General features: G+C 40.9%; 1 protein-coding gene across 1 annotated transcript in view; it reads right to left on the bottom strand.

Moving 5' to 3' along the window:
• The window catches only part of LOC124788508 (macrophage colony-stimulating factor 1 receptor-like), a 335,265-nt gene that overhangs the window by 105,067 nt on the left and 204,014 nt on the right, over positions 1-26,184 (bottom strand). The window lies entirely within an intron of this gene.

Below are 26,184 nucleotides of genomic sequence, written 5' to 3'. Positions count from 1 at the left end.
GAACAGCTGGTAAGGCGCACTGCTTGCGTCGTACAAATTCGGGGACCTCACAACTGAGCCCCTGTTACAACGGTGGATGTGCACACTAGACAAAATACGTCATCAAAAAAGACCCAACAACACCAGCTCTACCCACGATAACGGCCTCATTTCGGCGAGGAAGAGAGTCCACAAGATTCTCCAGGTATGCCGTATCTAATTGAGGCTCTCACTGATGTTTAAATCATGCAAGGATATCAACTGCTACGTTTCACCCACTGTTTCAATCAGCCCCAGACATTTTCAGTGACATTAAGATTGGGTGAGTTAGGGGGCCAGTCAAGGTCTGACAGGATACATGAGTATTGGTCAAATGCAGAACATATGCATGCAGCTGTGTCAATACAACTGTTGTCATATTGGTTGACGGGAGTGTTGAAAGGTGGCTACACTGTGCCACTGCGCCAGAGATAGCGCCAAAGAGTACTATTAAGCCGCCTCCACAGTGCGTGTTAAGATCTCATGGCAGTCAGTGCTTGTGAAGAGATCGTAGAGGACAGTTTTGTCGAGAGCTCGTGGTTGTTGTGAAGTTGGAGCAAGATGTTGTAGTAAAGAGTATAGTTCCATGTCTTATGCAGTTATTTGATGGGAGAGATAGCAGGTGTTATTGTAATGAGTGCATTTCGTCAATATATATGAAGGTAAAATTTATAATGTTCCTTTATTAGTTGTGTATCTGAAATAATGTGTCACTACAGGTTCAGTCAACAAAGCATCTGGCTCGTGTTCTTGTATTAGAGTGAATTTTGGTTTTCTTGCGTAATTATAGTTTTTCTAAATTTCTTTTGTCACGTCGGTATAATTGGTATTTAAGAATTCTTGTCTTGTTTGAGAAGAACCGTGCCAGATGTGGACGTTGAGTCACACTCCCACATACAGAACAGTTACTTTTGTGCTTATTGGTTTTGTTGGTTTTTTTAGTTGCTGGGGACTTAATTAATTAACTGTGTTTACTGAAATTTTCTTACATTGTTCTCTGCAGTCAGATAGCGTAACAATTCTAGTCAGGGCCAACCGATTACGAGACTTACGTAATCGGACAGACAGCTACAAAAATCATTTTCAATTATATAAATTTAATGAAGCCCCCATGCACGTGGCGACCGCTGCTTCGGATCGTCCCTTGGAATTTTTCTGATTGTGAAAATTGTAGACTGTAGTATTGTTGTAGTAATTTTGAGTTTAGTGATTGTAGTCTGTATTGAGTGTGTAGATTTGGTAATTGGCATTCTTCTAATGGTATTTTTCAAAATTTAATTTTTATTGCCTTGTATACGCGTTTGACAATTTTGTGTAATTATTTCAATTGTTCGTTAATCGTGTTTGAGGGAGACATCTAGTGTGAATAGTATTGTTGGAGATAAAGAGTCATTGTGTGTAATTTTCGTACAGTGACGAATCTTTCGTATATTTTGTAAATGATTACGCGATCTATGAAAAAGGCGAAAATGATGAATAGTGAGAATAACGAAATTGTTGACATGGCGAACTCGCCAACACAGGAAAACAGTATGGTGGATGATGGAGTTGAAAACAATGTAATAAGTCGGGAAAATAGTCCAGAACCATTTCAAAATTTTTCTCAATCAGAAAATTTGCAGAATACGAGATTAATGACAGAAGATTCTGGAATAGTATCGAACACAGATAGCCTTATGGCTATGCAGAAGGAAGTTAGTTTTGAGGGAAATGTTAGGGGCGAAAGGAATTTCGAAAAAGTTAGTACGGAGCAGTTGATGAGTGCAATATTAAATTTGGGATCACAGTTACGATCTGAATTAAAAACAGAGATAGGAACAATTAAAACACAGATGGGAACAATGGAAACACGGTTTGGATCTGAATTAAAAACAGAGATAGGAACAATTAAAACAGAGATGGGAACTTTACGATCTGAATTAAAAACTGATATGGGAACAATGGAAACACGGATAGATTCACGAATAGGGACATGTTTCAAAAATATGAAAGATGAATTAAAGAAAGAAATCAGGGAAGAAGTACAACCGATTCTGAATTCTCACAATAATAGATTAATTGCAGTAGAAATCAGACAAAGGGAACAGGATAGAGAACAGGAAGAAAGAGATCGCGTGATAGTACAGAATTTTTCAGAGTTAAATTTACAACGTGCAAAGGATAAGGAAGAAATATTTGAGAGAATCGAAGGATCCGTACCTAATGACAGATTAAATAACCTAACACAACAATATGTACAGCTAGCTACCAAATGTGACAATACTGAAACCCGAGTCGCGACACTTACGGAAGACGTAAACAAACAGAAAGAAAAAATAGGTGACTTATCGGAAAGAGTTGAGGAAATTTCAGATAAATTGACAAATCTTAGTTTACATGGGGACAGAGATTCGGATGATACAGCCCCATTACCATTTGCAGAAACCGAAGAGTATCAGAACATAAATAAGCATGTTGAGAATCAGGGAAAATTTAATGAACGCGTGAAAAGAGAATTTGAGGCATTACGGAAGCAAGTCAAACAAATTGAAGGCGAAATAGTAGGAAAGGACAGTAGAAGGAACTTAGAATCACAGATAGCAGAGGGGTATGAAGAAAACAATTTATTTCATTTACGGGATGCAGTAAGAGAGCGCGAGGCGCGTGAATTTAACAATAATCGACATTCGGACTGGGACAGACGCGGTAGGTCTTTGTCGCCACGAGGCGAAAACTTTGACTATAAACACTTTTTGACTGTTCGGAAATTTAAGATCTTCCGCAACTCTAAGAATGACATACATCCATGTGCATGGCTAGATCAATTTATGTACGCACTTCCACCAAATTGGCCACTAAGTCACAAACTAGAATTCATGTGTGGATATTTAGAAAACGAACCGGCGACGCGGATGCGCGCACTCATTAGAGATTGCAATAATTTAAATGATTTTTATCATGCATTTCTATCGGCATATTGGTCCGAAAACACACAAGACAGAGTCAAACATAGTCTGATTATGCAGCGTAATTTTAAACAGTCTGAGTTCCGCACGCCGGCAGAGTACTTTGAAGACATGATTCGAAAGAATCAGTTTCTGTCCAACCCTTATAGCCCGACTGAATTAATTCGCATTTGTTTAACTAAGTTGCCACAATCCATAAGACAAATTGCTTTGGCCGGAAGGTGTAAAGATGACATTGAGACTTTTAAGACTTTGTTGCAAGAATTGGAGTATGACAACGACGACGGGACTTCTTGTAACTTTTTCAGTAACAGTATTTATAATAGACTTTCAGAGAAAAGAAATAGTGATCGGAACGGGCGTTATATGGGTAATTTTGAGAATGACAGACGTAACAGACACGACAATAGATACCAGCCCTATGACAATAACAGACGTTCTAACAGAAATTACACAGACAATAGCGGTAATTCGTACCGGAATGATCAATCATACGGAAACAGTAATCGGTATCATCAGGACAGAAATCATTCATACAGTAATAGAAATTCTTACTACAGAAATAGTCAGGGTAGTAGATACAACAATAATTTCAGAAATGACAGTCGAAATTACACAAGAAGTAGTTATGCAGACAGACAGGAAAACAGAAATTTTAATAACAGACACAACCAAGAATTTGTATCTAACAGACAGGAGGGACCTAATTGGCATCCTCCACGTGACAGAATTTCAGAGAGACAAGTGCAAATCGTAGAAATGGATCCGCGAAATGACGCGAATACTCAAAGACGTGACGCAAACAATCGACAATGACTTGCAGCTTCGGCTTCTGGCAGCAATATAGACGGTTCAGAAAGTAATGACACTACGACTTTACACTACGTACGTCTGGAAGACATGAGAGACATTTTGTTAGACGAAAAAGAAAATAATGTAGACGCATTTTTACATCCTGTTATTGAAGTATGTGTGGGTAAGAATAAGTTCACTGCAGTATTAGATTCTGGGAGCCCATTGAATGTCATTAGTGAATCAGTTTTTCGTATATGTGAAAGAACTATTGCCTGTCCTGTGTTACCTATTTCTAAAACTACAATTCGAGGTGCGATTTCTGGAAAAAGTGTGGAGGTCAAACAACAGACCAATTTAAATTTCGTTTGTCAAGGATACGAATTTTCTGCTAATTTTATTATTGTTCCATTACTCAGTACACAAATTATATTAGGTATGGAGTTTCTTAACGCACATAAGGCAATTTTGAACTTTAAAGAAGGAAGTGTAAATTTGACTGTTGCTGGAATGCCGAAATGTTTAAAATTTTTCGAGTGTTTAACAAGATCTGAGTCAGATACAAAATGTTTAAGGTTTCTTACTTCTGATGTTTTCGTTGAGCATTATGACGACAATGTGTTTATTCATGATAATGACAATAGATACAGAGACGCGATGGATGATATAATTAATAGCGAAGAATTAATTAATGAAAAGGTTAAGAAAGCTGAAGTGCCAGATGACGTTGCAAGAGAAGAGCTGCACCACATTTTAACTTCACATGCTACAGTGTTTAGTCATCACACAGGAACTATACAAGGCTTACAATATTTATTTAAAGTGAAAGAACACACACCATTTCGCGGGAAAACGTACGCTATTCCTTTGGCTTACAGAGACAAGGTTAAGAATGAACTTCAGTACATGTTAGATCAGGGCATTATTGAGCCTGCAGTCAGTCCTTATACTAGCCCATTACACGTTGTTCTTAAAAAGGATGGATCAATTCGTCTGGTTCTGGATTCCAGACAAATAAATAACATCATCATTACTGAAACTGACCGCCCACAAAATTTAGATGAACTTCTTCAACATTTCCATGGAATTAAAGTTTTATCCACGATTGATATGCGCGCAAGTTTTTGGCAAATAGAACTCCACCCTGATTGTAGAAAATATACTGCCTTTTTAGCCTTTGGTAACTGTTACCAATTTCGGAAATTACCGTTTGGACTTACTGTATCTTCAGCAGCATTCATTCGTAGCTTAAATGAAATTTTACCTGTTTGTCTTCGTGACAATATTACTTCTTATGTTGACGACATTCTTATCGCTAAACGTTCTTGGAGTGAGCACAACAAAATTTTGGACTCATTATTACGTATCTTTGCAAAAGTTGGCATGACAGTGAACTTGGAAAAATCTGAATTTGGTCGTTCTCAGGTGAAATTTCTCGGTCACATTATTTCTACAGAAGGTATTCTTCCTGATCCAGAAAAATTAGACGCTATTCGTAATTATGCTGTTCCTACCACAAAACGTGATGTTCGTAGTTTCCTTGGTGTCTGTAATTTTCTTCGACGCTTTGTTAAATTGGACGATTTGGCCACACCTCGTTTTTGCGAACTATCTGGAAACTTCTTTTTAAACGAAAATCGGTCGACAACTTTGTTTGGTTAGTTTGTATTCCTGATGAGTGGGTCAGTAAATTGATTTGGTATACGCATTTCAGTTATGCACACTTTGGTCCCAGAAAATGCTTTCATAAATTACGAGAAAATTGTTACTTCAGTAATATGGAAAAACGTATTCGATCTGTTCTTGCCAAATGTAAATTATGTCAAATGGCTAAGCCTCCAACGATTTCTCACAGAGCACCGTTGTTTCCTGTCATTCCAGCGAAATTAAAGGAGATGGCTGCAGTCGATTTGTTCGGTCCAGTGGTTCGTTCTACTAATGGTTTTGCGTACATTTTCGTAGCAGTGGAACTGACATCAAAATATGTGTGTTTTACACCGTTACGCAAAGCAACAGCTCGTTCAGTATCTAACGCTTTCATCAAACATTTTCTTAAAGAAGTTGGTCATGTTGATAAGGTTATATCAGATAATGGATCACAGTTTCGTTCTAAAATTTGGCTTCGTACTCTACAGCGTCGTAAAATTAAACCAATTTTCATTTCACTTTTTCACCCTCAATCTAACGCTTCAGAGAGATGGATGAAGGAAATCAATAAATTGTGCCGTCTTTATTGTCATCAGAATCACAGAACTTGGGATCAGTATCTTCATATTTTTCAAAACATTCTGAATGAACTTCCTAATGACTCAACTTCTTTACCGCCTATACTGACATTAAAAAATAAAGTACCAACAAATCGCATTTCTGAAATCGTTCCTTTTCCGCCTTCACGGAAACTACGGCATTCTGAAGTTGTCAACCTGGTTCTACGAAATATTGCATCTGCGGCTGCTAGAAGAGAGAAATCAGCTAGACGTCCTGGTCGTTCAAAAATTTTGTCAGTTGGTCAGAAGGTATTAATTAAGTCCCATCGTTTGTCTCATAAAGGAAAGGGCTTGTGTCGCAAATTTTTTCTGCTTTATAACGGTCCATATAGAATTCGCAAAATTATTCATGATAACACTGTTGAAGTAGAAACTCTTAAATCACGACGCTCCAAGGGAATACATCATATATCAAACGCTAAAATTTTTGTAGAGTGACATACTTTAGAGAAACCAACAGCTACATGTAAACATGCGGAGAGTACAAGGATACCGCGCTGTGTTTTGGCGGCGGCACATACTCAAAGCAACAGTCAAGTCTGCGCGCCGCACAAGGCAGTCGTTGACCGCGAACAATAGCTTCCTACGTCACGCGCCTACAGCTGATCGAGCGCTCAGTGCGAATGCACTGACAGCCGTAAACAAATACACAGTCTAATTTCTCCGACTAAATTCAGTATAAAGCTATAGTGACTTGATGAATTGTGTTATTAACATTCAGTATTTTGCAGGATACGGTGTATAAAGTATTTAAGAACTTCAGGTAAATTCTGTGCGTGTCCGACGTTAAGACGACCTGCTATCGAGAAATTTTCAGGAAGAATGTAATTTCGAAGAAGAAACTAATTAACTAAAAAAAGGTAACTATTAATTGAGTTCATTTTTCAGGTAACATATTTCCACTTAGGTACGTACTTTAGACGTAATTTGCTGCTCGCGATTACGTGATTCATACTTTATGCTAATTTCATGTTCTATGAATTTACGTGTGAAGCGACGTGCTTGTGTACATTTACTGATTTTGACAATTATTGATTAATGAACTGGGTTGTAACTTGTATATATTATGCATTGCTTGGCTGCACTGCTTTTTCACTGATGTCATATTTTTTTTAATTATGTGCCTGCTGTGCTTATTTATTTAAATTATAATTGTAACCTGATTTATTGTGCTGACTGTGATATGTATGTAAGTTATACTTTGTGATTTATCTGCTTGCGCCTCCATGTTTACTTGCTAAGATGACATATGAACATTTATTTGCTTATGCTGATATGATGCTAATGACTTGTTTATTACGTAAGATATATGTTTGCTGCTTTTTGTATGGATTACATATTTACACATTTCTGTTTTGTTGCCATAACTGCTCGTTAATTTGGTGTATAGAAATGCTGATATACTGTGTATAAACATAGAGTTTAGGTCACACTATTGGATTAATTATAGATTGTTCGCTTGGCAGAGCCTCGTTGTAGGAATTGTGCTGCATCCACTTGTTGACATTCTGTTCTCTACTGGTATATTTACTCGCTATTGCTTGTTTTGCTTACGCTCAGTGCCTTACATTTTAAAATAAGAAAATGAACTGCTATAATTCGACGAACGACATTAGTACAAGAAAGTCATAGAAGTCACATGAGCTGAGGTTTTATGGAAGCTGTATAAATTTATGCTAATAGGAAGGGAGGCTAACGACATGACAGACCAAAGCTAGGTTTGGACCATTAACAGTTATTACACTGCATTTTTCGTGAGCAATTGAAATAGGAAGTGACACTTGACACAAAAAATACTCCACATGTTTGCTTCTGCTATAATTCTTGAAGTGGTGTACATACTGTGAAATATTATGATTATTCACACTCCGTAATCGTACTTAATTACTGAGAGTTATTCGAACTAAGTCTGTTAGAGGTCAGGTATGCATTTCTTTTATTTAATGATGGACAAGGAACCAAAATGTATCTTATAATTTATAACGAGTAGAAAATTTGGGTTAGATGGATTACACAGAGGTTGTGTGTGGACACTGTGTCTTCGGATTGTATGGGATGCTGAATTGAAGTTGCATTAGGATTTTATCTGTACTTGTTCAAGGAGACTGACTAGAGGAAAGAGCTGTTATGGAAGTGAAATGATATTGGTGCTGAGGTTTATATTTATCGACGTATTATTGAGGTATAGAGATTATATGAAGTTGATGATTATGGAGTTTTTGTGGACAAGAGGTAAGGTAAATGATATTGATGATAAGATGTATCGACGTATTGAAGAAGTATTAGTGACGTATTGAGATTAAGTTGATGATTATTGGAGTTTTGGTGTATAAGAGGTAAAGTAAATGAGGAGCATATTTTTTGTTGGTCTTATGGAACAAGGAGGATGAAGATACCAGACTAGAACACTAAAATAGAAGGAAGATAGTCTATACACACACTTTGTTAAATAACTAAGCAGTATATACTTTTTTTTTGAAGAGAGGAAGTAATTGCATATCTTGGCTCACTGACAGTTGTTCAACAACAGTACATTTTGATCTGGCTTGGCAAACATTGGTCTTGACATGATGACTATGACGTTGACTAACTATTATTGACTGTTATACATTGCTGCCAGTACTACTTGATACACATGATGAACATTAAATTTTGACAGAATTGCATTTACACAATTAACACTATTCAATTACACAGTAGTACTTAATGTGGATGAAAGATGAGTGAGTGTGTTTTGTGTGTTTTCCTTTCCTAATCCTACCCACCTATCTCCTAAATATTATTTTATTTGTTTGTAGTGGCTTGCACTGACACCCATAAATATTATAGGTTTATTGGTATTTGTGTATTGTAATAGTTAATAGGACAATTATCTGATATCATTTGTGTGTTTGTTATGATTTGTATGTTACTGTAAAAGCATTTGTATGTGCATTCAAACTATTGTTCATGCCTGGACTGTCTGATTAGTGAAGATAAATATTCTGAACTGTTACCTGCACTTTTCAACATGATGTGTGACATTTGGTCGTGTTTAATTTCTGCTGATGAACAGTGTGATCAGTGCTAGTGAGTTTGATGGAACTGCTTCTGCTGAGAGATGTGACTTGTTGCTGTCTGCACCTACTCAACATTGCTGGGTGCAACTGATGAACTGTTTTTACTGAAATGAAGTCACTTGTTGCTGTCTGCACCTGCTCAACATTGCTGGGTGCAACTGATGGACTGCTTCTACTGAAATGGTGTCACTTGTTGCTGTCTGCACCTACTCAACATTGCTGGGTGCAACTGATGAACTGTTTTTACTGAAAAGATGTCCCTTGTTGCTGTCTGCACCTGCTCAACATTGCTGGGTGCAACTGATGAACTGTTTTTACTGAAATAAAGTCACTGGTTGGTGTCTGCACCTACTCAACATTGCTGGGTGCCACTGATGAACTGCTTCTACTGAATTAATGTGACTTGTTGCTGGGTGTACCTGCTAAACTTTACTGGGTGCAACTGATGGACTGCTCCTACTGAAAAGATGTTACCTGTTGGTGTTCTTTTTTGTATAAACTAATCATTGAAAGCATTTTATGTGAACATTTGTATAAACTGATTTTTTGTATATTGTGTAAACTATTATGTAAAGTCACATGTATGAAAAGAAGTTGTATTGCTTACTGTATTTCATATATTAGGTTAGTAAAAGGTCAGTGCAAAGCCAAAATTTTTAACTAATTATGTGATATTTAGGTATTAATATTATCTTTTATTTTTGTCTGTATTTTTCTGGACGAATTTGGTGGTATTTTCACCACCAATGCTGGCAAAAATACCATCAAATTCTGGCCTGTGGAGGAGGGGCATATGAAAGGTGGCTACACTGTGCCACTGCGCCAGAGATAGCGCCAAAGAGTACTATTAAGCCGCCTCCACAGTGCGTGTTAAGATCTCATGGCAGTCAGTGCTTGTGAAGAGATCGTAGAGGACAGTTTTGTCGAGAGCTCGTGGTTGTTGTGAAGTTGGAGCAAGATGTTGTAGTAAAGAGTATAGTTCCATGTCTTATGCAGTTATTTGATGGGAGAGATAGCAGGTGTTATTGTAATGAGTGCATTTCGTCAATATATATGAAGGTAAAATTTATAATGTTCCTTTATTAGTTGTGTATCTGAAATAATGTGTCACTACAGGTTCAGTCAACAAAGCATCTGGCTCGTGTTCTTGTATTAGAGTGAATTTTGGTTTTCTTGCGTAATTATAGTTTTTCTAAATTTCTTTTGTCACGTCGGTATAATTGGTATTTAAGAATTCTTGTCTTGTTTGAGAAGAACCGTGCCAGATGTGGACGTTGAGTCACACTCCCACATACAGAACAGTTACTTTTGTGCTTATTGGTTTTGTTGGTTTTTTTAGTTGCTGGGGACTTAATTAATTAACTGTGTTTACTGAAATTTTCTTACATTGTTCTCTGCAGTCAGATAGCGTAACAATTCTAGTCAGGGCCAACCGATTACGAGACTTACGTAATCGGACAGACAGCTACAAAAATCATTTTCAATTATATATATTAAAATAAGCCCCCATGCAGTGTCTACTGCTCAAATGGTTCAAATGGCTCTGAGCACTACGGGACTTAATATCTGTGGTCATCAGTCCCCTAGAACTTAGAATTACTTAAACCTAACTAACTTAAGGACATCACACACATCCATGCCCGAGGCAGGATTCGAACCTGCGACCGTAGCGGTCACGCGGTTCCAGACTGAAGCGCCTAGAACCGCACGGCCACCCCGGCCGGCGTGTCTACTGCACACTCCCCGCAAAACTGTAGAAGAAAGGGCAACACTTGGGCACCAAGAATGTTGAAATAAAAATCTTGGTTCACCTTCACGCTAACTTGAATGAGTGGTAAGAGGCTTTGTACGAAAAGTGTTACAGAAGCACTCCCGGCCTGAACTATACCTTCCACATACTGCGGGTTAAACACCTCATTGGCCAGTCGGTGCAATCGACTCCTTGCATAATTTGAAAATAAGCAGGATCATGACCCATCAGCCCACACTACACGCCCTCAGTGTGCCACTGTACTGTTTCTGTGCTGTTAGATAAATTGAAGACGTGCAGATTAAAGTAAATTCATATGGCATGTGTTGTAACCACGACCGGAACGGTCGCGGGGTGGCCGTGAACGTAAGCGCGACGGGACCTAACGGGAGCAGCCCGCGGACAAACAAGACGGACGAATGGGAAAGGATGGACACACACAACGACAGACGACCGAACAAGACATCAAGAAATGCAAGAAGTAACGGCGTCACGAGCGAAAACCTCACGGTATCAACTGTGGTGTCACCGCCAGACACCACACTTGCTAGGTGGTAGCCTTTAAGTCGGCCGCGGTCCATTAGTATACGTCGGACCCGCGTGTCGCCACTGTCTGTGATTGCAGACCGAGCGCCACCACACGGCAGGTCTAGAGAGACGTCCTAGCACTCGCCCCAGTTGTACAGCCGACGTTAATAGCAATGGTTTACTGACAATTACGCTCTCATTTGCCGAGACGTTAGTTAGCATAGCCTTCAGCTACGTCATTTGCTACGACCTAGCAAGGCGCCATTACCAGTTATATTGAGCTTATTATTAATGTACCGTCAAGAGCGATGTACACCAATTGTGGATTAAAGTTAAGTATTACATCAACTACGGACTTTATTTGCTACTAAAAATTCCCTTAACTGTTCCAGACCTCACGCCAGCCAGCGTGAGCTTAAGCGCGTGCCTTTCGGCTTCCTCTCATAGTGACTTGGCTGTCTTGCCAAGTCACAACATCAACGACGTCCACTCGGACACGGAGACAAACAAAGTAAACATGATGTCTGTAAGCGAGATATCAAGACACTCACACGAATATCAGACTGCCTCGATGAGTGAGGGCAGGCGGTTAAATACATGATAGGGTACGTCGCTATTGGCCGATGGGACCACGTGCTCCACAGTGGCGCGGGCCAGAAGCGGGCGCAGCCGCAGCTTACCACTAGAAGGACCGAGGGGCCAAATGGCCGGCCCCTTTTCGATCTTTTCACTTGTTTTCTGAGCAAATCGTAAGTTCGACTGACTTGATATTTTGTGACTTTTCATCAGTCATATGAAATATTAATCACAGCGTTTTGGAGTGTCCTATTTGTATTAGGTTGTGAAATATCAAGCTTACCACCTAGAAGGCAAACCTACGTTTCTAGCATTTGTAGACTTAGAGAAAGCTTTTGACAATGTTGACTGGAATACTCTCTTTCAAATTCTAAAGGTGGCAGGGGTAAAATACAGGGAGCGAAAGGCTATTTACAATTTGTACAGAAACCAGATGGCAGTTATAAGTGTCGAGGGACATGAAAGGGAAGCAGTGGTTGGGAAGGGAGTAAGACAGGGTTGTAGCCTCTCCCCGATGTTGTTCAATCTGTATATTGAGCAAGCAGTAAAGGAAACAAAAGAAAAATTCGGAGTAGGTATTAAAATTCATGGAGAAGAAATAAAAACTTTGAGGTTCGCCGATGACATTGTAATTCTGTCAGAGACAGCAAAGGACTTGGAAGAGCAGTTGAATGGAATGGACAGTGTCTTGAAAGGAGGATATAAGATGAACATCAACAAAAGCAAAACAAGGATAATGGAATGTAGTCTAATTAAGTCGGGTGATGCTGAGGGAATTAGATTAGGAAATGAGGCACTTAAAGTAGTAAAGGAGTTTTGCTATTTAGGGAGTAAAATAACTGATGATGGTCGAAGTAGAGAGGATATAAAATGTAGGCTGGCAATGGCAAGGAAATCGTTTCTGAAGAAGAGAAATTTGTTAACATCCAGTATTGATTTAAGTGTCAGGAAGTCATTTCTGAAAGTATTTGTATGGAGTGTAGCCATGTATGGAAGTGAAACATGGACGATAAATAGTTTGGACAAGAAGAGAATAGAAGCTTTCGAAATGTGGTGCTACAGAAGAATGCTGAAGATTAGATGGGTAGATCACATAACTAATGAGGAAGAATTGAATAGGATTGGGGAGAAGAGAAGTTTGTGGCACAACTTGACCAGAAGGAGGGATCGGTTGGTAGGACATGTTCTGAGGCATCAAGGGATCACCAATTTAGTATTGGAGGGCAGCGTGGAGGGTAAAAATCGTAGAGGGAGACCAAGAGATGAATACACTAAGCAGATTCAGAAGGATGTAGGTTGCAGTAGGTACTGGGAGATGAAGAAGCTTGCGCAGGATAGAGTAGCATGGAGAGCTGCATCAAACCAGTCTCAGGACTGAAGACCACAACAACAACAAGAACAACCACCTAGAAGGAACGCGGGGCCAATTTGGCCACTCCAACATTTCTCTGTATTTAGAGGCTACTTCTTTGCAATACTGCATATGAAATCACATCAACTGTTGTCCCTTTGTTGTTCAAATATGCGACAACAATGTCATTCAATCCAGCGCTGATTGTTGATTAGTTGACGCAAGGATTTCAGTTATTGTCTGTTGTGACGGTACCTGAGAGTCGAATACAAGAAGCGGCTAACAGACGCTGAAATACTAGCAGAACTGAGAAAAACAGAAGATGAAAGTTCAGATGAAGTATTTGAGTTTTCCGACAGCGATCAGGACTATGAAGAAAGTGTAGTAGTTCCAGTGTGTGCAGATGAAGAATGTGATTCGTACAACGAATGTGATGATGTAACACAGCCCACGACAGTTTTCCGCTAAATTTAGGGGAAAATGAAACTTCTACATCCAGCATACCTTCCGATGTTCCAAATTCTAGCTCTATAAGATCAACAACCCGGGCAATATTTGCTTCCCCCGGAAGTCGGTCAAAAACTAATTCTGGGCAACCTACTGTAGAAAAAGAAACAGCAAAAGATGGAACTGTGTGTAAAATTGTACCAGTGGGTTCTAATGCAGGTCAGTAATATTTCTGCTCTTTGTGTAGAGTTTTAGTTTGTAAAATTACAAGAACAGATATACAGGGCTATTACAAATGATTGAAGCAATTTCATAAATTCACTGTAGCTCCATTCATTGACATATGGTCACGACACACTACAGATACGTAGAAAAACTCATAAAGTTTTGTTCGGCTGAAGCCGCACTTCAGGTTTCTGCCGCCAGAGCGCTCGAGAGCGCAGTGAGACAAAATGACGACAGGAGCCGAGAAAGCGTATGTCGTGCTTGAAATGCACTCACATCAGTCAGTCATAACAGTGCAACGACACTTCAGGACGAAGTTCAACAAAGATCCACCAACTGCTAACTCCATTCGGTGATGGTATGCGCACTTTAAAGCTTCTGGATGCCTCTGTAAGGGGAAATCAACGGGTCGGCCTGCAGTGAGCGAAGAAACGGTTGAACGCGTGCGGGCAAGTTTCACGCATAGCCAGCGGAAGTCGACGAATAAAGCAAGCAGGGAGCTAAACGTACCACAGCCGACGGTTTGGAAAATCTTACGGAAAAGGCTAAAGCAGAAGCCTTACCGTTTACAATTGCTACAAGCCCTGACACTCATGGAAGAGGATGTGTTCAGTGCGAAATTTGTTTTCAGTGATGAAGCAACATTTTTTCTTAATGGTGAAGTGAACAGACACAATGTGCGAATCTGGGCGGTAGAGAATCCTCACGCATTCGTGCAGCAAATTCGCAGTTCACCAAAAGTTAACGTGTTTTGTGCAATCTCACGGTTTAAAGTTTACGGCCCCTTTTTCTTCTGCGAGAAAAACGTTACAGGATACGTGTATCTGGACATGCTGGAAAATTGGCTCATGCCACAACTGGAGACCGACAGCGCCGACTTCATCTTTCAACAGGATGGTGCTCCACCGCACTTCCATCACGATGTTCGGCATTTCTTAAACAGGAGATTGGAAAACCGATGGATCGGTCGTGGTGGAGATCATGATCAGCAATTCATGTCATGGCCTCCACGCTCTCCCGACTTAACCCCATGCGATTTCTTTCTGTGGGGTTATGTGAAAGATTCAGTGTTTAAACCTCCTCTACCAAGAAACGTGCCAGAACTGCGAGCTCGCATCAACGATGCTTTCGAACTCATTAATGGGGACATGCTGCGCCGAGTGTAGGAGGAACTTGATTATCGGCTTGATGTCTGCCGAATCACTAAAGGGGTACATATCGAATATTTGTGAATGCCTAAAAATACTTTTTGAGTTTTTGTATGTGTGTGCAAAGCATTGTGAAAATATCTCAAATGATAAAGTTATTGTAGAGCTGTGAAATCGCTTCAATCATTTGTAATAACCCTGTACTCGTATAATATCAGTACATTACACGTTCTAAAAATACTGTTCTTTTTTCATATGTTTTCAGGTCGTCTACAAAGTCATAACATTTTACGGGAGAGCTCAAGACTAGCATCATATGCTAAAAGGAAAATTCAAAGTTGGAAATTTCTTGGTGCTTGGCGGTTAATTTTCAGTGCTTCCATGATGCGCCACATCAAGCTGAAGCTGAGGCTCGTCGTCCAACACAAGACGATTCCTGGACGGTAGACACTGAAGAACTGGATGCTTTTGTCGCCGTAATGTATCCAAGAGGAGTGTGTGGGGCAAAGAATTTTCCTCTCAAAAGCGTTTGGTCAACAGTATGGGGCCCTCCGTTTTTCAGACAAACTATCGGACGAAACAGAGTTATCGAAATAATGAAGTATATGAGGTTTGACACCAAGTCCACTAGATCTGAACGCCTCAAGGCTGACGAATTTGCTCTTGTCTCAGATACTTGGAATGCTTTCATAGGAAACAGCGCGTCATGCTATAAAGCAGAACCATATCTTACAGTTGATGAACAACTTTTGCCGTCTAAAACAAGATGCCAATTCACACAATATATTGCAAGCAAGCCAGATAAGTTTGGCATAAAATTCTGGTTACTTGTAGGTGCTTCTAGTAAATACATACTGAATGGATTCCCATACCCTGGTGCTGATCCCCTTCGACCAGCTGACCAAGGCGTAGGTGAAAATGTTGTTCTTAGCTTATGGGACCATACTTAGGCAAAAGTTTGAATGTCACTACTGACAGTTATTTCGCTATGCTTTGCAAACTGTCTGAGGGCAGCATCCACAACTTTAGTAGGTACTTTGAACCGTAATCGAAGGGAGGTGCCTCCTGCTGCAAAGGCCAGAAAACAACCACTCCAATCGAGTATTGTGTATAAAAATGATGATGGAACAACACTAACAGTTTATCATGGGAAAACAAATGAGAATGTTTTGTTACTGAGTTCACTTCTCTCTCATGTATCCTTGTCCGATAGTCAGAAGAAGACTACTGAAACAGTGCAATTCTACAATGAATCAAAATTTGGGGTCGACGTTGTCGATCAAATGACAAGGATGTACTCCACAAAAGCTGGTACAATGCATCTATTTTACAACATTCTTGTTTCGGCTGCCATAAATTCGTGGGTATTGTATAAGGAAGTGACTGGTACGCGACTTAACAGGCAGAAGTATATTTTTGATTTATGTGAAGAGCTTCGAGCGCAGTATGCATCATCAAGAAAAAAAGAGCCAGAGCAGAATCATGCAGACACTAAAGGCGGACTACAGAGGGCAACTAAGAGAGAAGTGTAAAATTCGTACCTCATGTAAAGGGAACCATACTGCTACTATTTGTTCAGGTTGTGAGAAAGCAGTATGTGCAAATGTGAAAAGAGAAGACGAGTGTGGTGCTTTTCGCGGATGATGCTGTAGTACACAGAGAAGTTGCAGCATTAGAAAATTGTAGCGAAATGCAGGAAGATCTGCAGCGGATAGGCACTTGGTGCAGGGAGTGGCAACTGACCCTTAACATAGACAAATGTAATGTATTGCGAATACATAGAAAGAATGATCCTTTATTGTATGATTATATGATTGCGGGACAAACATTGGTAGCAGTTAGTTCTGTAAAATATCTGGGAGTATGCGTGCGGAACGATTTGAAGTGGAATGATCATATAAAATTAATTGTTGGTAAGGCGGGTACCAGGTTGAGATTCATTGCGAGAGTCCTTAGAAAATGTAGTCCATCAACAAAGGAGGTGGCTTACAAAACACTCGTTCGACCTATACTTGAGTATTGCTCATCAATGTGGGATCCGTACCACATCGGGTTGACGGAGGAGATAGAGAAGATCCAAAGAAGAGCGGCGCGTTTCGTCACAGGGTTATTTGGTAACCGTGATAACGTTACGGAGATGTTTAGCAAACTCAAGTGGCAGACTCTGCAAGAGAGGCGCTCTGCATCGCGGTGTAGCTTGCTCGCCAGGTTTCGAGAGGATGCGTTTCTGGATGAGGTATCGAATATATTGCTTCCCCCTACTTATACCTCCCGAGGAGATCACGAATGTAAAATTAGAGAGATTCGAGCGCGTACGGAGGCTTTCAGACAGTCGTTCTTCCCGCGAACCATAAGTGACTGGAACAGAAAAGGGAGGTAATGACCGTGGCACGTAAAGTGCCCTCCGCCACACACCGTTGGGTGGCTTGCGGAGTATATATGTAGATGTAGATGTAAACAAGTGCAGCAGTAAACAGCAGTGAACTACGGTGGAGTGTGTGTGTATAATGTATTTATTTTATTAATAAAAATAAACAAAAGGTATATATGTGTGTTACATTCCATTACCTATCACCAATCTGATCAAATAAACAAAAATAAACATGGGGCCAATTTGGCCCTGTCGGTTGTTGCAGGTAGTAGCCCGCTTGCGGTCCTCCTAGTGTTACGGTGCTCCAGAAACCTCTAGTGGTAATCGAGGTCCATGTCGTCTGGCGCGATTCGAAACCGGCGATGCTCGGTACGAGAGCATGAGCAGCTGGAATATCACAAACGGAAAGGTTCAGCGGCTTCACTGGAAAGGTTTTCCCTATCCTTCGTGCCTGCAGGCACCTTTACTTTGCTAAGTGGAAAGCTGTGTGCGTACGTGTATTTGTTAAGTGTAGGTGATTGTAATGGGTGTGTGGGTAGTGCAGTGTCATACTTGTATTGGAGATGGTGAGATAAGGGAGACGGTGAAACCCAGTAATGATTGATAGCCTAGTCGTTTCGAAGAACACCAGGGGGACCGCTGATCTTAACGTTCCTATCTAATGGACAGATCACCATTAACAGTTTCGCATGCCCTCACTTCATGAGACACTGCACAGAGGTTTGGAATCCGATCCAGGACAATGGCGTTCAGACTGGTGGTCAGGGACTTTGCACCACTACCCCTTCTGTCCCCTCTGCCATAAAGGCTAAGGGAAATATGTCAACAGCGTACAGGGACAGTCACTCATTCAACTACTGCTGATGCCCAACTTTGCTTAACTTAGGTATTCTGACGGGAACTGGTGTATTCACCTCAGTATGGCTGCAAACAACGTGCAAATTGAGCAGTGCCCTTTTGTGAGGTACCTGCTCCAAATGTCAACTGCAGTCTGTCCTCAGACATTGGTTGAGGAGGCCCATCATTCACTGACAGCAGCAACTGAAACCAATTATCATTGATAAGGCGTGATATTCATCGCCAGTACCTTTTGCTTGGTACCTCTTTATCATAACTGTCCTTATACAGTGTTACAAATACTAACAAAGAGATAGAGGGGCTGGCCAGTACTTACCTCAGCTCAGTACAGCCGATAGATACACATAAAACAGAACTGAACATTTACATTCCTAGCTTTCGGAACTTTGTTCCTTCATCAGGGAGGAGAGAGGGGAAAAAAGGGGAAGAAGGGAAAGTGGATTCAGTTACTCACAACCAGGTTATGAAGCAACAGGGAAAGGTAAACAGGGAGGGTAGCAAGGATGGAGGCATGGTTGTCAGAGGGAAGCCAAAGATATTCGGTGTGACCTTGAGATGGCTAATTTGGTGATGGCCACTCTACTCAGCCTTTTAAAATATCACCCTGGTTGCTTTGGAGTGCTGTAGATGACGCAGCACTTTGGCTTCCCTCTGACAACCATGCCTCCATCCTTGCTACCCTCCCTGTTTACCTTTCCCTGTTGCTTCATAACCTGGTTGTGAGTAACTGAATCCACTTTCCCTTCTTCCCCTTTTTTCCCCTCTCTCCTCCCTGATGAAGGAACAAAGTTCCGAAAGCTAGGAATGTAAATGTTCAGTTCTGTTTTATGTGTATCTATCGGCTGTACTGAGCTGAGGTAAGTACTGGCCAGCCCCTCTATCTCTTTGTTAGTATTTGTTTCACATCTTATATGAGATTTTCCATTAATCATTTAGATCACTTATACAGTGTTACACAGCTGCGAGTGGTACATTATCCTCACAGATGCGTTTGACTGTCTGCAGCTGGCCGGTGTGGCCGAGCGGTTCTAGGCGCTTCAGTACAGAACCGCGCGACTGCTACGGTCGCAGGTTCGAATCCTGCCTCGGGCATGGATGTATGTGTTGTCCTTAGGTTAGTTAGGTTTAAGTAGTTCTAAGTTCTAGGGGACTGACGACCTCAGATGTTAAGTCCCATAGTGCTCAGAGCCACTTGAACCACTTGACTGTCTGCACTGATACACCAACAAATTAGCCAACTTCATTCACTATTTCGTCAAAGAACCGTGCTAAAACGGCAGCTCCCTTCTACCGTGTCTACATCGATCCATCCTATTGTGATTCCATACAAGCTACTGGTGGATACAAACCACTTCACTGCCATGACTTAAGTCAGCAGTAGAGGGGCAGCCACGTGACTGCCTGGTGCTAGTGCTGCGTCATCTACAGCACTCCAAAGCAACCAGGGTGATATTTTAAAAGGCTGAGTAGAGTGGCCATCACCAAATTAGCCATCTCAAGGTCACACCCACTCCCTACGGTCCCCTGGCGCTCAGTGATGGCATTCGTTCGTCTCTTTGCTTTGTTGCCGCATGTACACTGTTACCAGTGCAACAGGTCAGCGCCATCTGAATGTTCTGTGTTTCCGTGCAATATCGTATGTTCACGTGTGGTTTCCGTCTTCCGCAGAAAGGTGCATTCACACATATTTGGTAGTGAGCGAAATGCAGGAGCACGGACCTCCGTGCAGTGCTACTCGAAGGGCGAAATGACATTCGAGAATAATGTAAAACTGCCGTATGGAATATACTGAGGATTCGGTGTCACGAATAATATAAATGTTGCACAATTTCATAAAATGACAGTAATTTCCGAATCGACTGTATTTAGTATTTTCAGTGCAGTAACATCGCCAGAATTTCTAGATGAGAACGTGTTTTGATTCTCCAAGAAAGGGATGTAAATGAAAACGGAAATAATCGAATTTGACGATTACGACAAAAAGTTATTGCATAGAATTGTACTTCGATAATACGACAGAGAAGAGTATCCGAAGGCTAGAAAAATACGGGGTGATCTCCATAAAAAATTGTTCTGGCTCAGACTCTGTTTTTTGTCCTCCATGATCACTTGTTTTTGATTCAGAAAGTATAATTATCGACAAAAATTTTCATGGAATGAAGAGACGTTGTAGCAGCAGGAACGAAGTTTTGTTTAAAATGCTCTTACTGCGTGCTGGGAACAATAGTCTTTTAGTATACTTTGTTAAAATGTGAGTTTCACAAAACCACACGCAAGAATCTATTTTGCACGACTTCAACGGAAATACTGGCCTGAAAGTACCTACAGTTACTTTTGTACAGCATATATCGGCGATTTGGGTGACGGGAGCAGAGACCAATAGACAGTAACAGCTGCAAATAAAAAATTTTCAGGAGGCAGGCAATATTCTCGGCCGTACTCGTATTACGTCGCGTCGAAACTAAAATCCTGGTGGCGGCATACAAGGACTAGCGCGCTTTCGCGCACGGAGGCTCTCATAGGTAAAATGCGTTCATATGTGACACTATACAGTAATGATGTCTCACAAGTTAACAAAAATAATTTCATAGTTTTCTTTCATGCTGGAAGTCTCTACAGGATCCAACAGGCCGCAAATTCATCGGCGACGACACTTTTTGTTACACAGGAGGAACAGTCTCACACTTCTAACCATATTTTATTTTTTATCTCGGAATAGTTTTATGTATTCACGAGAAAATATATATCACACGCATCTATAAACTTTGAAAATGTTCATATATATTTTTCAGGCCATGTATGCCAGTGGTTCTGTTTTTTTTTCCCACAGGTTGAAGTAAAAAAAATATTTTTGTTTAAAGTTTCTTGTAACGCTAGTTTTTATTACTATTTTTTTCGTGCAGCTGGCAAGAATGTTCTTTTGGAAAGTACTCCATGATATTCTAGACTAAAAATACATCTACATCTACATGTTTACTCTGCAATTCACACTTAAGTGCCTGGCAGAGGGTTCATTGAACCATTTTCATACTACTTCTCTACAATTCCACTCTCGAATGGCATGTATGAAAAAGGAAAACCTAAATATTTCCGTTCGAGCTCTGATTTCTCTTATTTTATTATGATGATCATTTCTCCCTACGTAGGTGGGTATCAACAAAATGTTTTCGCATTCAGAAGAGAAAGTTGGTGATTGAAATTTCGTAAATAGATCTCGCCGCAAAGAAAACTGCCATTGTTTCAGTGACTGCCACCACACCCCGCATATCATATCAGTGACACTCTTACCCGTATTGCACGATAAGACGAAACGAGCTGCCCTTCTTTGCACTTTTTCGAAGTCTTCCGTCAATCCTACCTGCTAAGGATCCCATACCGCGCAGCAATATTCCAGCAGAGGAAGGATAAGTGTAATGAAGGCTGTCTCTTTAGTGGGTTTGTCGCATCTTCTAAGTGTTCTGCCAACAAAGCGCAGTCTTTGTGCGTGAAATCTTATGGGATTTAACTGCTACGGTCATCAGTCCCTAAGCTGACACACTACTTAACCTAAATTATCCTAAGGACAAACACACACACCCATGCCCGTGGGAGGACTCGAACCTCCGCCGGGGCCAGCCGCGCAGTCCATGACTGCAGCGCCCGAGACCGCTTGGCTAATCCCGCGCGGCCGCAGTCTTTGTTTCGCCTTCCCCACAATATTATCTATGTGGTCTTTGCAATTTAAGTTGCTCGTAATTGTAAGACGTCTCTTACTTTTTTCGGAATTTTTTCGAACATTCCACATTATTGCTTGCTGGCAATGCTGTAGGTCACCGAAATGACCTTGAGATGTCTATTTTCGTGACGACCGCTATGATATCTTGTCAGGTGGGTTTAGAATGTATACAGGGTGCTTCTGTGATGTTACAAACTTTCAGGGATGATGGAGCAAGCTACATGTATGAATTGATGTAAAAGAATCTGGTCCAGAAATGAACGAGTCTAAAGTTATAATAGAAAATTGTTGTGATGCCTCTGACAACGGACCTTGCAAACTCGCTGCTTTCCATATTTTAGGAGGAGACAGTATAGACCAAAACAAGATAAAAAGTGTCCAATAAATGTGGGCTCTAAAGTGCATACCTGAAGTGTTATGACCACTTGAAGAGGAGTGCAGTCAGAGGTATCGAACGATTTTCACTTATAACTTTCCACTAGATGGTTTCCGGACCACGGTCCCGTACGTCATATTGATACATTTATCCTTCCCCGCATCCGTGAAAAGTTTCTAACATCATCACGGAATCATCCTGTATTGCTCCACGCATTTGACGTGCTCGCAGAAGTTGTGACGTTGCTTGACACACTGGATGGGCATTTGTTTTATTTTTATTACTGCGGGGTAGTATAGAGAGCCATGTTTGCAAAGCCAAACGAATATTTTCGCGGCGGCTGAACCCATTTTTCACTCAAAGCAGGTTGCATGACTTGGGCGAGTGTAAAAAGGAGAATGCTAACTGCAGTACACTGTTTGAAACTCTGACGATATCAGGGATAAAAAAATTCTGTGTGCGCAATTCGGATCCGCTGTATACATTTATCGCGAAAACGTTGGGATAAAATCATTACAAGTGTTTTGTATTAATATCTGATTTAATTATCAACGTCTTTAATACAATAGTTACACAGAGTGGTATAAGAATTGCAGAATAGATAAATCAAAACGTCTTCGGTCCCGGGTTCGATCCCCGCCACTGCCTAAATTTTGATAAATAATCAGTATTGGCGGCCGAAGACTTCCGGCATAAGAAGTCAGCGTCATTCTGCCAACGGCCTTGTCAAAGAGGGCGGAGGAGCGAATACAGGTTCAGGGCACTCTCTTGTCCTAGGGGTGGGAAATTGCCCCTAAAGGCGGAAGAATCAGCAATAATCAACGACATGAGGATGCAGAAGGCAATGGAAACCACTGCATTAAGGACACGTAACGTGTATCCACAGGACATGTGGCCTGTAATTCAAGAAGTGTCATGATGATCTCTCCATTGGCAAAAGATTCCGGAATAGTCCCTCATTCGGATCTCCGGGAGGGGACTGCCAAGGGGGAGGTTACCATGAGAAAAAGACTGAATAATCAACGAAAGGATAACGTTCTACGAGTCGGGGCGTGGAATGTCAGAAGCTTGAACGTGGTAGGGAAACTAGAAAATCTGAAAAGGGAAATGCAAAGGCTCAATCTAGATATAGTAGGGGTCAGTGAAGTGAAGTGGAAGGAAGACAAGGATTTCTGGTCAGATGAGTATCGGGTAATATCAACAGCAGCAGAAAATGGTATAACAGGTGTAGGATTCGTTATGAATAGGAAGGTAGGGCAGAGGGTGTGTTACTGTGAACAGTTCAGTGACCGGGTTGTTCTAATCAGAATCGACAGCAGACCAACACCGACAACGATAGTTCAGGTATACATGCCGACGTCGCAAGCTGAAGATGAACAGATAGAGAAAGTGTATGAGGATATTGGAAGGGTAATGCTGTATGTAAAGGGGGACGAAAATTTAATAGTCATGGGCGACTGGAATGCAGTTGTAGGGGAAGGAGTAGAAGAAAAGGTTACAGGAGAATATGGGCTTGGGACGAGGAATGAAAGAGGAGAAAGACTAATTTAGTTCTGTAACAAGTTTCAGCTAGTAATAGCGAATACCCTGTTCAATAATCACAAGAGGAGGAGGTATACTTGGAAAAGGCCGGGAGATACGGGAAGATTTCAATTAGATTACATCATGGTCAGACAGAGATTTCGAAATCAGATACTGGATTGTAAGACGTACCCAGGAGCAGATATAGACTCAGATCACAATATAGTAGTGATGAAGAGTTGGCTGAAGTTCAAGACATTAGTCAGGAAGAATCAATACGCAAAGAAGTGGGATACGAAAGTACTAAGGAATGACGGGATACGTTTGAAGTTCTCTAACGCTATAGATACAGCAATAAGGAATAGCGCAGTAGGCAGTACAGTTGAAGAGGAATAGACATCTCTAAAAAGGGCCATCACAGAAGTTGGGAAGGAAAACATAGGTACAAAGAAGGTAGCTGCGAAGAAACCATGGGTAACAGAAGAAATACTTCAGTTGATTGATGAAAGGAGGAAGTACAAACATGTTCCGGGAAAATTAGGAATACAGAAATACAAGTCGCTGAGGAATGAAATAAACAGGAAGTGCAGGGAAGCTAAGACGAAATGGCTGCAGGAAAAATGTGAAGACATCGAAAAAGATATGATTGTCGGAAGGACAGACTCAGCATACAGGAAAGTCAAAACAACCTTTGGTGACATTAAAAGCAACGGTGGTAACATTAAGAGTGCAACGGGAATTCCACTGTTAAATGCAGAGGAGAGAGCAGATAGGTGGAAAGAATACATTGAAAGCCTCTATGAGGGTGAAGATTTGTCTGATGTGGTAGAAGAAGAAACAGGAGTCGATTTAGAAGAGATAGGGGATCCAGTATTAGTATCGGAATTTAGAAGAGCTTTGGAGGACTTACGGTCAAATAAGGCAGAAGGGATAGATAACATTCCATCAGAATTTCTAAAATAATTGGGGGAAGTGGCAACAAAACGACTATTCACGTTGGTGTGTAGAATATATGAGTCTGGCGATATACCATCTGACTTTCGGAAAAGCATCATCCACACAATTCGGAAGACGGCAAGAGCTGACAAGTGCGAGAATTATCGCACAATCAGCTTAACAGCTCATGCATCGAAGCTGCTTACAAGAATAATGTACATAAGAATGGAAAAGAAAATTGAGAATGCGCTAGGTGACGATCAGTTTGGCTTTAGGAAAAGTAAAGGGACGAGAGAGGCAATTCTGACGTTACGGCTAATAATGGAAGCAAGGCTAAAGAAAAATCAAGGCACTTCACTTTCATAGGATTTGTCGACCTGGAAAAAGCGTTCGACAATATAAAATGGTGCAAGCTGTTCGATATTCTGAAAAAAGTAGGGGTAAGCTATAGGGAGAGACGGGTCATATACAATATGTACAACAACCAAGAGGGAATAATAAGAGTGGACGATCAAGAACGAAGTGCTCGTATTAAGAAGGGTGTAAGGCAAGGCTGTAGCCTTTCGCCCCTACTCTTCAATCTGTACATCGAGGAAGCAATGATGGAAATAAAAGAAAGGTTCAGGAGTGGAATTAAAATACAAGTTGAAAGGATATCAATGATACGATTCGCTGATGACATTGCTATCCTGAGTGAAAGTGAAGAAGAATTAAATGATCTGGTGAACGGAATGAACAGTCTAATGAGTACACAGTATGGTTTGAGAGTAAATCGGAGAAAGACGAAGGTAATGAGAAGTAGTAGAAATGAGAACAGCGAGAAACTTAACAACAGGATTGATGGTCACGAAGTCAATGAAGTTAAGGAATTCGCTACCTAGGCAGTAAAATAATCAATGACGGACGGAGCGAGGAGGACATCAAAAGCAGACTCGCTATGGCAAAAAAGACATTTCTGGCCAAGAGAAGTCTACTAAAATCAAATACCGGCCTTAATTTGAGGAAGAAATTTCTGAGGATGTACGTCTGGAGTACAGCATTGTATGGTAGTGAAACATGGACTGTGAGAAAACCGAAACAGAGAAGAATCGAAGCATTTGAGATGTGCTATAGACGAATGTTGAAAATTAGGTGCACTGATAAGGTAAGGAATGTGGAGATTCTACGCAGAATCGGAGAGGAAAGGAATATGTGGAAAACACTGATAAGGAGAAGGGACAGGATGATAGGACATCTGCTAAGACATGAGGGAATGACTTCCATGGTTCTAGAGGGAGCTGTAGAGGGCAAAAACTGTAGAG

The sequence above is a fragment of the Schistocerca piceifrons genome, chromosome 3 (assembly GCF_021461385.2).
Source record: "Schistocerca piceifrons isolate TAMUIC-IGC-003096 chromosome 3, iqSchPice1.1, whole genome shotgun sequence".
NCBI classification, from domain to species: Eukaryota; Metazoa; Arthropoda; class Insecta; order Orthoptera; family Acrididae; genus Schistocerca; species Schistocerca piceifrons.
This window is presented reverse-complemented; position numbering and strand designations above follow the sequence as displayed.